The sequence below is a fragment of the Lonchura striata genome, chromosome W, assembly GCF_050655825.1.
Source record: "Lonchura striata isolate lonStrDom1 chromosome W, ASM5065582v1, whole genome shotgun sequence".
Taxonomy (NCBI): Eukaryota; Metazoa; Chordata; class Aves; order Passeriformes; family Estrildidae; genus Lonchura; species Lonchura striata.
The window spans coordinates 2,003,776-2,016,238 of record NC_140743.1 but is presented as its reverse complement, the minus strand read 5'-3'; the positions used below and the strand labels follow the sequence as shown (position 1 = coordinate 2,016,238).

Here is a 12,463-nt window from a genome sequence, read left to right as displayed (position 1 = left end):
GCGGGCACAACATTTGCAAGATAAGAGAACCACAATCACTTACACCTGGGGACTGACAATACAAGATAAAGATAACCACAATTACTTACAGACTGCTTACGTAAACAGAAGGAAACTGCAAGAGGATCCAGGAATTAGCTTGCAAATTCCAGGAGAACAAAAGGAGGCCCCCAGAACTTCATGGAAAGGATGGAATAAAAAGAAGGCTGTTTGAACGAATCGGCACGGCAGAGGTGGAGCGGAGACTCCCCGGCCGTCCAGCGCTGTCTTTGCTCATATCCTACTTGCTGTAATTAATAAAATTCTAATTGGATTATGATCTGTTGCGGCGTAAATTTATAACAGATCCCACAGTAAAAATAGACATTTCTGGAATGCCCCTGAGATTTGGTTTGTATTGGGGTTCTGTTCTTTTACTTTCCCCTGTCTCCCTCAAAAGCCTTTATAGCATTTTGCCTTCAGGGTGCCGCCTCTTTTATTCCCGTGATTATCTTGAGGAAAAACAGCTGCCGTTACCAAGGGAACGGGACACAGGGCAGGAAGGAGTTTGAGGGGAGGAGTTCGCGCTGATCTTGGTCCTACAAGGCGCAGGCGGGGTCTACTGCTGGAACTGACAAAGGAGTGGGGGTCTTCCGGTGGAAACCAAACCGGGGCGTGGAGAGTGCGCACATGGCTCTTGGAGGCAGACAAAAGAAGGCGGAGCGGCCCCGGCAGCAGCGCGGCGCGGGCAGAGCAATCGGGGATGGGACAGCGGGGACAGCCGCGGGAGGAGCGCTCGGGGAGGGGACGGCCGGGACCGGCGGTGCAGCCGCGAGCGGCGAAACCGAAGCCGCGACAGGGGCTGGGGCGTGGTGCAGCCACGAAAGGTGGGGGAACAAGCGGGAACGCAGGAGTTAATACTTGCAAAGGATTCCAATCCTTTTCTTTCCTCCTCTTTCTTTTTTCCTCTTGTTTCTAGCCCTTTTCTTTTCTTGTTTTGTCTCGGGGGAGTTTCTGATATTTTAAAGATTTTTATTCTCCTCAGATCTCCCACACAGCATGCGGCATATTCTCTTTCTTCTGGATTAAAAGGTTCTTTTAAATTTACAAATAAATTTAGAGCCTGATAAATCTAAATTTCTAGTTGGATACTTTAAAATGGTCGAAGAGCCAACTCACGAACTCCTAATGTTGTTTTTCTCATCACCTTTTTATTTATCTTTTGACAAGTTATATATCTTTCAGTTACTTGTTTTGCTAATTGTGAAAAATGCATATTTTATGATTGGCTTTTCGCAAATATTACAATGAATATTATATGTGTAATGTTAGAAAATTATGCTGTATTAATTCTCTTAAGTAGTGTGTTAAATATAGTTTTAGGTTCCAACATAATGTTAAAATAGAGACTATATATGTGGGGAAGTTTTTTTTTAGGAATGAGATACTCGCTTCGAGGAACACCTAAATCTTCCAAGGGAGAGGAATTTATGGCTTCTTATCAGAAGAAACTAATTTCTTCAAGCCTTGCTCAGACTCAAAGATGCCAGGGGATTAAAGAAAACAGTTGACATACAACAGACAGAGTTTCTTGTTTAGAATAGAATGTATGCATAACCATAAAGAATGTATGAATGTGAAACAGTGTATTGGTTTAAGGGTGATTATTTTGTTCACAAGTCATGCTTTTCCTGACTTAGTGTCCAAGAGCATCTGGACCTCCAGAATTCTTTGCTATTTATTGTCTCGTAATTGTCCTAACTCTAAACTTTATTACTCCAATTGTATTACTATTTTTCTATTATTATTAAACTTTTATTTTTTTTTTAAACCAAGTGATTGGCGTTTTTCACACTAATCTAAAAATCTCAATACCCATAGTTCCTTAAAAAAATTATCACATAAAGCCTGAGTACTCCAATGGGTTTTCTGATGCATGTCTTCTAATTTTTCCTAGTAAGAGTTTTATTAAGCAATTGGCTTCCATCAGGAAGTTTCCATTTCCCAGATTCATCTTGCTGTCCTCCTAGCTTACTTAATTCTTTCTCCTCTGTTTCACTAAACTTTGGAATTTCCAATTTCTCCTTATTTGGAGTTTAAATTAACATAACTCTCTTGGCCCCATTTTCTGCTCTATCTTTAGCTTCTTGATCTGCCAAGTTATTTCCTCTTATTTCTGGGCTCATTCAATTTTGGTGTCCCTTAATATGTACTATAGCTATCTCTTCAGGTAATTTTAATGCCTCTGAAATTAGTCCCTCATGTACTAATCCCTTTCCTCTTGAATTAAGTAATCCCTTTTCTTCCCAAATTTTTTTTCAAATGTATGTACTACTCCAAAGGCACACCTTGAATCAGTGTATATATATAGTTCCTTTCTTGTGTGCTAAATATTCCAGTGCTCTTTTTAGAGCATATAATTCACAAGTTTGAGCTGAAAAGTTTAAGGTTAATTTCTCTTTTTCAATAGTTTGCATATTTTTCCCATCAACTACTGCATACACAGTATTTTTTCCTTTTACAAGGATTTGTATCCCGGTTAGCTAACATAACTCCCAAAGGGCTATCTTGGGGTATCTCTGCTAGTACCCTTTTACTCAGTTGTTTTTTTTTTCTTTCCTGTACCCAACTTAATGTTTTTCTGTCCGGTTTTTCAAGATCTTATCTATTTGTGCCCTGCCTCTGTTTCCCACTTTCTCTAGCAACCTGAATACCACCTTCTTCTGACTACACACGCAAAAAAACCCTTTTTATCACAGTACTATTCAATAAAATACACCTCCCTCCAAGGAGATTAATTGAAGCTCAAAATAAACAATCTACATCACATATACTTTCATTCATCTACATTTACTCACCTTAATTTCTCACTCACTCTGACACACATTCACACCCTCGGGCCTGTTCATGCTTCTCTACTCCTGTTTAGCCGAGTTTTTGGTTCTTGGTGCCTCGCCCACCTGGACTATGTAAAGTACTTTTTTTTCTACACCCCAGAACCTTAAGTACTGACACCCCTAAATTTCCCCACTGACTTAGGTTCAGCACTCTGTAAATGTTGCCCTTTTCTTTTATTGGACAGAGGAAGGAAACGTTAGCAAACATCTTAGACTTACTTACACGACGTGAATTCCTGTTGCCAGAGAATCATGTATCTGTGTAGGCCCCCACCCTGACCCCTTCCACCTCCCCAAGGTTTGGCTATCCCTCTTCCCTAGAGATTGCCTCAGAGTCAGGGGTTTGGACCTCCGCACCTTGCCCGATCTGGACTCCCCATCCCCCCTACCTTGAGGAATGGGTCACACGACTACCCCTTGCAGCCGTGGTGCTAAAAAGTCTTACCCCTTGTGGAGTTGCGTTATGTATATGTTTTATTATCCCTGTATTATGTATTGGTTTATTCCTTTGTACCCCCGTGTGCAACTTGGTTTATCCCCAGTTTTCCCGCCTTGTCCTCCCTTCCCGCCTTCCCAGTATCTATCCATCACCCTGAAAGAGGCATTTTACCCCCCCCCGGGTGCCTTGTCTATCACTCAGTGCCCCTTCCCATCCATCCAGAAGCTTCTACTCAGGGAACCGGGTGATTGGGCGAGGACCTGGGGCTCCCCCCATATCCTTCCCCCATTGGACCCCACCATATCCCCCCATCCCGGAGCCACCCCCTATCCCTATCCCCATTGGTCGTTGGATACCCCTCCCTCAGGGTTTATAAACCCGTGCAAGCACCTTGTGCTTGTTCCTGTTGGCTGGCATCGTTCTAGGATATTTGGCCCCGTTGGGCTACAATAAACTTGGACTTAGCCCCCAGCAGGATCCGCTCTTCATTTACCACCGCGAGGCTTGCTAGCGCTGCCCGGAACCCACAAAGGCACTCTCCAAACCCCAGCTGGGAGCGGCGGAGGGTGCCTCAATCGCCCACTCTCGCCCCAGAGAAGAGCTAGCCGGGGCTGAGACAAAGGGAACCGGGGCGGGAGCGCGGCAACCCCTTGCTTTGGGGTCAGCCTCTCTGGGCTTCTGTACTGCCGGGCCTCTGGGAAGTGCCCTGAATTTGGTTGCCTCTGGTGTCAGTTCACCTGTGAGGCTGTCTTTGTGTCATTCACACTCTTTAATTACAGCCCCCTCCACATGCCTGATGGAACAATGGTTTGTTTGCAGGTCACCTACACCTTTTTTCACAGCCCCCACCCACCCGGGAAGCTGAGGTTGTTTTTGTGTTTGACTCACTCTCACACACAACAAGACAACAACCTTCTACTTTCAAATCACCTGTTACAATTTCAGATGATACTGGCCAGCCCCGGTACTCTTGAATATTCCTCAATCCAGCTGTGTTGTCCAACCCCAGATTCTCTTGGGCATTGTCTTCAATCTGGCAGAATTTTTCTCAACCCTGGATGCTCTTGGGAATATCAGTCCCTTAACCCAGCAGGTTTACTCCTGGATGCTCTCGGGCATCTCAACCCAGCAGAATTTTTAGGATCCCCTTCTGCACTTTTTGCTTATTTGCTTTATTTTATTCTGCCTTCCCAGTGTATTATGCCGGGAAAACCCTCAGCTCCCTCTCTCCAAGGGGTCCTACCCCTTCCCTGAGACCCATTCCCAGGTTCCGCGGTGGGGGAGGGGGGGGGATTCTCACACTCTTTTTGTCACTCACTTCACCTCTTTACTGGCCCCTTTTCTCGAAAAGACAAAACCGCAGCATGGGAGACTCATCACTCACTTGGCAGGTCTGGGATAACCAGCCCGCCTCTCATTCACACACATTCATCCCCCCCCTTATCCACCCCGTCCAAAAAAATAACTACCTGTTGTTTGTCCTTGAGTTTCTGTCCTCCAGTACACTTTAGTCTTAGGGGCCAATTACTGCGGTTTTAGGGAGTCTTTTCCTTTTCTTTGTTTTATTGTCTCTTTTTGTCCACCGGTTGCAACCTGCCTCTGTCAGCCACCCAGAAGAAACAGAGCAGGGCTGCCAAATGGGCAGGGGGCACCTTCCCCACTCCAAATCCCCTAGAGCCCCGGCAGCGAGGTGTTACTTCCTGAGTCTCGGCACCAAATTGTGAAAAACGCCAATCACTTGTTTAAACATTTTAAAAAGTTTAATTGTAATTAAGTAGTTATTAAAAAATGTAATAAAATTAGAGCAATAAGAATTTGGACAATCAGAGTTAGGACAATAAAGGACAATAAAAAGCAAAGAATTGCGGACACCCGGATGCTTTGCTCAAGATAGTATGTCCACTAACGAAGGAATAACCCTTAAAAGCCATAGCCTGTTGCATATTCATATATCTCATACATGATGCAAATATTCCTTTCAAACTAGGAATTATTTTGTTTTCTGCCAACTTTACTCCTCATCCTGTCAATCAATCCTTTCAGCTCCAAGGTGTCTGGAAGAAGTCGGTACAGTCCAATAAAGAGGCCATAAATCCTTGTCTTGAGATTTTTTTTTTTGGTGTCCTGTTGTTGTTATCTATATGTGAAGAATTGCTTGGTTATCTTATCCATTCCTTGTGTTGGTCACAAAAAGGTATCTTATATCACATAGCTTCTATATTAACATTATGTTATGACCTAAAACTAACACACTACTTAAAAAGTATTAATACAGTACTACAAAATAACTTTTCAACATACCACATATAGTATTCAATTTAATATTTGTGAAAAGACAATCATTTAATATGGATTTTTCACATATAGGGGGTTTGAATTTCCTGGGCTTAGAAAGCCAGTTGGTTGGGATCTCTGCACCGCTCAGCTCCTTGACCAGTGGTATGTCTGCATTCTGGATTGAGCATGATTGGCTTAGGTCCCTTTTTGAGTTCAGATTTATCCTATGATTGTTCACTCAGGGACTTGTATACTTCTGAACTAGGCAAGCCAAACTGGATTTATGTTATGGCCAGATTTATCTCGCCCAACTACAGACCGGCTGTACTGTGACATGAAAATAGGTAAGTTTAACCATATTTCGATGTGGAAAGTACTGGTGTTCAAGTCCTGACCAAAGAAAAAAGATAATTTTTAACAAACTACTCAGTAGTAAGAGATTATAGCAAAAATTATGCCTGTGTGTGTGGGAGAGGGCAGGTCAGGCCTTGCTCTGGCGAGACAGTGTCCTGCCCCACACCCCTCAGCCCAAAGAGCATCCCAGACCTACAGTGTCTGTCAATCATTTGCCACACCAGAGGCAGTGCTCCACTCTGCCTAAACCAGCTCCTGAGTGGCCAAATGACCAGAAGTCCCACCTGGGAAGGGGGGCGGGGGGGGGGGGGTGGGGCAGGCCACAAAAGCCCAGAGGTATTTAAGGCTGCGCATGAGGCAAGCACATGTCTTGACCCTACCCTGCTCTTGGAGTTTCTATCTGGACACCACCTTAACCCAGGAATTGGTTGCTATATGTGTGGTTTTTTATCTCTTTTCTGTCTTCCTCTTCTTTGAATTCCCTCTTCTTGGAACATTTTGGGTAACTTAATATTAAATGGGTTTAAGTTTAGAGTTTGCTTAGTTGAATGGCCCAAAATATAGCTGTGAGAAGTGTTTTTTGTTGATTGGATGTTGTACTAAAACTTTTGACAAAGTTCCTTGATTTTCTATATTTTGCCAAGTAAAGTAACTTTGATCTCTTGAGAATATCTAGTCGGTATTTCTCCCACGCATCTAACCCAGAGTATAGGAACCTCTGTAAGCCCCTTTCAGCGAGTTGTTTGGGGCCTTACACCATGCTGTTTTGGAACTCAGCTTACAAGTCCAGCAAGTACCAAAAATTGCTTTATTAAATTGTCTAATGCTTGATATTAATGAGCAAGGAATATGTAAAATACTAGACCTCACCGAAGAAGAGTACAATATCAAGAAACATGAAGGAAATTACCAACCAGTCTGCTGGACTCTTTGGTCAATGCAGCCAAAAGATTGGTTTAATGAACTCTCCCCCTGGATTCTGGTTGGCACCACACAAAATTGCCTGCAATTTTAGAGACTCACGGGATGGGGAGCAATGACTTGCATAGAAGGAAATTTTTATATTGACTAGACTTATGCTTTTGATTACTGAAATAGCAATTGTCCGTTATATGTTTTCCTGTATACTTTCCTCTCCTTTCTCCTCTGTCTGCTAGATTAGCATCCCACTGCTGCCACAAGGTACCATTATTGTTGTGCTGGTCAATGTCTTGAGCCATGGGGTGGTATTGCTGGCTTGAAACATTTTGGGTGCATGTGTGGGGGGAAGGGGCAGGTCTGGCCTTGCTCTGGACACACACACACACACCCCACACGCCCCCCCGGACCTGTATCCCAGCCCCGGAGTGGCTGCCAATCACTGGCACACTGGAGGCAATGCTCTACATCCCACCTCTGGAGCCCCTAACCCAGCTCCTAAGTGGCCAGATAACTGGAATTCCCACCTGGGGGAAGGGCCCAGGAAAGCCAAAGGGTACTTAAACCAAAGCATGAGGCAAGCACATGTCTTGACCCTACCTTTCCTTGGATTTTATATCACTGCTGGAACCAGGAGTGGTAGCTGTATTTGTTCTTTTCTATATCTTGTCTTTCTTTCTTCTCCTTCTTCTAATTTCCTCTTCTCTGAGTTTTGAGTAACTTAAAAATGGATGGGCTTGGAGTTTGCTAAGTTGAATGGGCAAAGTTAGTGCTTCGTGAAATGTTTTATGTTGATTGAATGCTGCTCTAAACTTCTGCCAAAGTTCTCTGATTTTCTGAAGTTGCCAGTATTTTTGTTGTTTTGACCTCTTGAGAATATATTGTCAGCATTTCTCCCGTGCATCTAACTCAGGGTACATAAAAAAAAACATAAGTCTTTTTAAGAGGCTCATTGAGCAAGTGTTTGAAGCCTTACACTTGGTTAGTGATAGCCTTGGCTGCAGTGATTACAATATTGTGGTGTTTGGGACCTGGCTGTGCACACTGAAAATTAGTACTAAGAAAAAGGTTTTCGATGTTAGAAGAACAAATTTCAGCTTGCTTAGAGCTCACTTGTGAGGGATTCCATGGGAAGCTTCTGTGGAGGATAAAGGACTTAGTGAGTGCTGGGAGCTTTTCAAGAAAACTTTCATGGAAGCACAAAAACAGTCTCCTTTAAAGGTAAGGGAAGTAGGTGAAGCAAAAGACCTCCTTGGCTTAATTGAAAGCTTGTGAGTCTGCTCAAAACCAAAAGAGAAACATACCAGAGATGGAAAAGCCGATGAATACACCTTGAAATCTGTTAGGAAAATAAGGCCTTTTTGTTCATAATATAGAGTCTCTCATATTCACAGAATAGAGTTTTAATTAGAGTTTTTACTTGTCTGAACATGTTCTCATCTTGCCAGGCATTCCAGTGTCTATCTCATGCATTCCAGTGACTATCTCTCAAGGACGACTTCGTTACAAACTTTTTAGGGAGTTAAAACTGTTTTGAGAAAGCTGCTGCTAGGCACCCAAACACCTAAGCGAATAGATATGTTTCAAGGATAGTTCCGTTACAGACTTGGCAAAACATGCAAACGTGCCTAGAGATAACATTTCTTGTTTTTGAGGGAATTTCCAGGTCGCAGAAACACCCTTAAAGAAGACCACTGGCGCCACCAAGAGGCAGAGAATGACCACCTAACAACAGGGTGCGCCTGCGCAGAAGAGACACCAGAGCGTCACCAGAGCGTCACACATCCGGAAGAGACAACCCAATAAGTGGGGGGGAAACGGAGAGCTAGGCGCGGTAGTTGAAACGACTGCCGCCCAGCGCGCGCTGGTTTGCTTTCGCTTTCTGCTATTAATAAATCCTTTTAATTGGATTTGACAGCCTATTGTGCTCGTTTATAACAAAATCTACAAGGGCATTGCTAGGGTGTGCAGAGATTCAGTTAGAAAAGCAAAAGCTCAGCTTGAGTTGAAATTGACCAGACACATCAAAAGCTACAAGGAAGGGCTCTTCAGGTCTGTAAACAAGCAAGCAGAAAGAGAAGGAAAATATTGGTCCATTGCTAAACAAGAGAGATGGATTAGTCACCAACAACACTGAGAAGGCAAAGGTTCTCAACACTTTCTTCACCTCTGTCTTTACCAACACTGATGGGCCCCAGGACTTAGGAACAAGAATCCAGGTGGATGCAAACACAGACTCACTGGCAGTGAAGGAAGAGTTGGTATATGACCTATTACAGGAGCTTGACCCTGACAATTTATGGGCCCTGAAAATATCCACCTGAGGGTGTTACGAGCTGGCTGACATTGTTGTGAGGCCACTCTCCATGATCTTTGAGAAGTTGCGAAGACTGGGGAATCTGAAGAAGGCTAATGTCACCCCCATCAACAAGAAGTGCTTAAAGGAGGATCCAGGAAGTTATAGGCCCATCAGTCTTACTTCAGTTCCTGGGAAAGTTATGGAACAAATCCTCCTGGGGCCTATCACAAGTCAGATGAAACATGTGATTGGGAAAAGCCAGCACAAGGGCAAGTTGTCCTTGACAAACCTGATAGCTTTCTGTGACAAAGTAACCTGCTCAGTTGATGTGAGGCAAGCAATGAACACTGTCTACCAGGGTTTCCCCAAGGTTTTCAATACGTTTTCCTAGTCTCCTCCTAGAGAAACGGATGTGTTATGGTCTAGACAAGTGGTCTGTGCGGTGGGTGGGGAACTGGATGACAGGCCACACCCAGAGGGTGGTGGCAAATAGAGCCTTTTCAAACTGGCAACCTGTCACAAGTGGGGGCCCCCAGGGATTGATATTGGGCCCATTGCTGTTTAATATCTTCATAAGTGATCTGGCGGATGGGATGAAGTGTACCCTGATGAAGTGTGCCAATGATACCAAACTGAGTGGGGAAGTGGACACTTGGGAAGGGAGAACCACCCTGCAGGAAGACCTGGATAGGCCAGAAGAGTGGACTAACAAGAACCTTATGAAGTTCAACAAAGACAAATGTAAGGTCTTGCACCTGTGAAAACATAATCCAGGAGTGCAGCTGTCCTGGGTTGTAAGATAAGCTTGTATTCCATTTGCCATCTGTCGAAGGCGAACCGGTTGGACAGGTTTTTGTTATCTCTCTCAAAGACAATGGTTTGTCCTGTAGAGGCAATGGTTTGTTTATACACCATTGACTGATTTAATGAAGGGCTGAAAAAATGTAACACCGTGAGGGGTCCCACCCAGAGGGGAGAAGCAGCTCTCTCTCTCTCTTCGCGGGATTCCCAGAAAAGCAGCTCTCGCTCTCTCTCTCTTCGGCGGCACTCGCAGCGAAGCAGCCGGCGCGCGCAGAGGCGACGGCAGCGGAGCTCAGAGGCAACCCCGGCGCAGAGGAAGACCGGCCCCCACTGCCACCAGATCTTCAGAGGAAAACTATACCCTTCTAAAGATCACCACTGCAGCTGCAATTCATCAACCATTGCAAGGGAAAGCAATTGTCCCAGCAAAACTGACACTGGCATTCCTCAGGTTCTAGACTTTTTCTTTCACTGGTTTTGTTTGTACCGATTGCATTTGCCTTTTTTTTAAATTGTTGTCCAGTTTTCTCCTAGTAAAGAATTGTTACTCCCACTCCCATATCTTTGCCTGAGAGCTTTTTAATTTAAAGATCCTGGTAATTCAGAGGGAGGGGGGTTTGCCGTTCTCCATTGTACAGGAGGCTTTGCCCTCTTTCACAGACTCCTGTCTTGTCTAACCAAGACAGAATTTGGCGCATCAACGTGAGGCCCGAGGGCATTGAGAGGGAAAAAGGATTAACAGTTCTTAAGTAATTTGGTTTTGTTGTGTGTAAAAACATCTTCAGCATCACCATGTGGTCTAGTTTACCTTGGTTTGGGTGGCATGTGATCGTAGCTATACTTTTCCCATTTGCAGACCCTTATCTAAAAATGGGTCCTATAACTAAGGCTACGGTGTCTGTTATCAAGTTTGGCTTCTGGGTTAATTGGGTGAGGAATTCATGGATCTTTAATTTCCTCTGGAAGGCAGGTACATGGATTCATAGCTATCACACGTTAACTGTATGTTTTTGGGGTTACTTTAATAACGGTACCTACTGCGAGGAAATAGCACCTGGGCAAACTTTCTCTCAACCTTTTAACCATCTTTTTGGGTCTGCTCCACCAGTTCTCAAAGGGTTAAGATCCTTTATAAGTGCTAATGATACCATACAATGGGTGGTGTTGCTGATAGTCCTGTTATATTTAGCATTCAGAGATAAGGGAAGATTAACCTGGATAACTACCCTCACACCTACACCACAGACTCGAGATGCTGCTGCTCCAGAGCCTGACCCTGCCCCACAGCCCACCTCAGAAATGAACCGCCCAGATTGGGTGAGGGTTCTGGTTAAGGAGATACGAGAGATGCTGAAGGAGTGCATTTCCCCAGCTGGTGAGAAACCGGCCCTTTGCCTTGAGGAGGGACAGTCTAATAGTACAGCTGTGGAACCCACTAATATTACAACTGTCCAGGTTCCAGCTGAACCACAAGGGCAGTCACGGTCAGCAGCAGTGGCCCCGGTAGAAACAAGGAAGTCTAAGGTGAAAGCAGAGCACCCTGCAGATAGGGACAGGAATGGAGGAACCTCACAACCCACAGGGGAGCCAGAGATTGCTATCATCACCGAGTCCCTGACGTACGAAAGTCTTCGCAATCTGCATAAAGACATTGTGCGACGAGGGCGTGAGGCTTATGCTACCTGGCTACTCCGGGTTTGGGATCTTATGGGTACAGGCGTGCAGCTGGACGGTGGTGAGGCAAGGAACTTGGGACCCTTGACCCAGGACTCAGGTATAAATCAGGTTTTTGTAAGGGAACCAGGGTCCCTTTCTCTCTGGGAGCGGCTCTTAATGAGTGTCAGGGAGAGGTTTATCCACAGAGAGAGAATGCAAGAGCACCATCATAGAATGCGCTGGAAGACCCTCGAGGAAGGGATCCAACAGCTGAGAGAAGTGGCAGTATTGGAGGTACTCTTTGGGAGGGATGGACGACACAATAATGATCCTGACAAGGTCAGGTGTACGGGACAAATGCTGTGGAGTCTGGCAAATCTTGGGCCATCTCAATACGCCACCTTCATTGCAACGATCAATGCTGACACCCACCGGGAGACAATAGGTTCTGTTGCCAACAAACTTAGGAATTATGAGAGTATGATTAATGGCCCAATGCAGGCTCATATCTCAGCTGTGATTAAGGAGTTTAAAGAGGAGATGAGGGAGGAGATAAGGAAGGTTAATACAGCACCCGTGAGAGTCACAGGCCCCAGAATCAGCACCCAACAATCCCCAGCTAGAGAGAGAGGGTACACCCCAAGGGCTAATCTGTGGTTCTTCCTGCGTGACCATGGGGAAGACATGGGGAGGTGGGATGGGAAACCCACTTCTGTCCTGGCAGCACGGGTCCGTCAACTTAAGGAGGGAAACTCTAACCGGGGGAGTTCCACCAAAGTGAAGGTAGCCTCAACCTCCCGTGACCAAGCTTGTGGGTACGATCTGTCAGACCCCCTTGAAGGG

The 12,463-nt window shown here is 45.0% G+C and overlaps 1 long non-coding RNA gene across 1 annotated transcript; it reads left to right on the top strand.

Annotated features, from left to right (window-relative positions):
- Positions 1–644: 644 nt before the first annotated feature.
- Positions 645–10,523, top strand: LOC146762981 (uncharacterized). The gene is made up of 3 exons (XR_014952661.1): positions 645–866; positions 5,835–5,936; positions 8,520–10,523. It is a non-coding gene; the product is annotated as an uncharacterized LOC146762981 (long non-coding RNA).
- Positions 10,524–12,463: the final 1,940 nt, after the last annotated feature.